This window comes from Egretta garzetta, unplaced genomic scaffold (assembly GCF_000687185.1).
Source record: "Egretta garzetta isolate BGI_Z169 unplaced genomic scaffold, ASM68718v1 scaffold314, whole genome shotgun sequence".
NCBI lineage: Eukaryota > Metazoa > Chordata > Aves > Pelecaniformes > Ardeidae > Egretta > Egretta garzetta.
In genome coordinates this window covers 2,271,495-2,271,697 of record NW_009259531.1, presented here as the reverse complement: position 1 = coordinate 2,271,697, position 203 = coordinate 2,271,495, and positions in this window count along the sequence as shown.

Here is a 203-nt window from a genome sequence, read left to right as displayed (position 1 = left end):
TGAGGCTCCCTCGCTCGCAGCTTTGTGCCCGCGGGAAAAGGCAGGGTGCCTCGCCGTTTCTTAAAAGTAGCCCTATAGCCCTCCTCAGTTGTGGTCCCTACCAGGTATGTAAAAAGGCTGCTGGACTCCAGCGGGAGTTGTGGTCCTGTGCCCGAGGGCGGGAAAAAGCGGGGAGCCTAGGCGTTCCTTCGCGAGGCAAACGC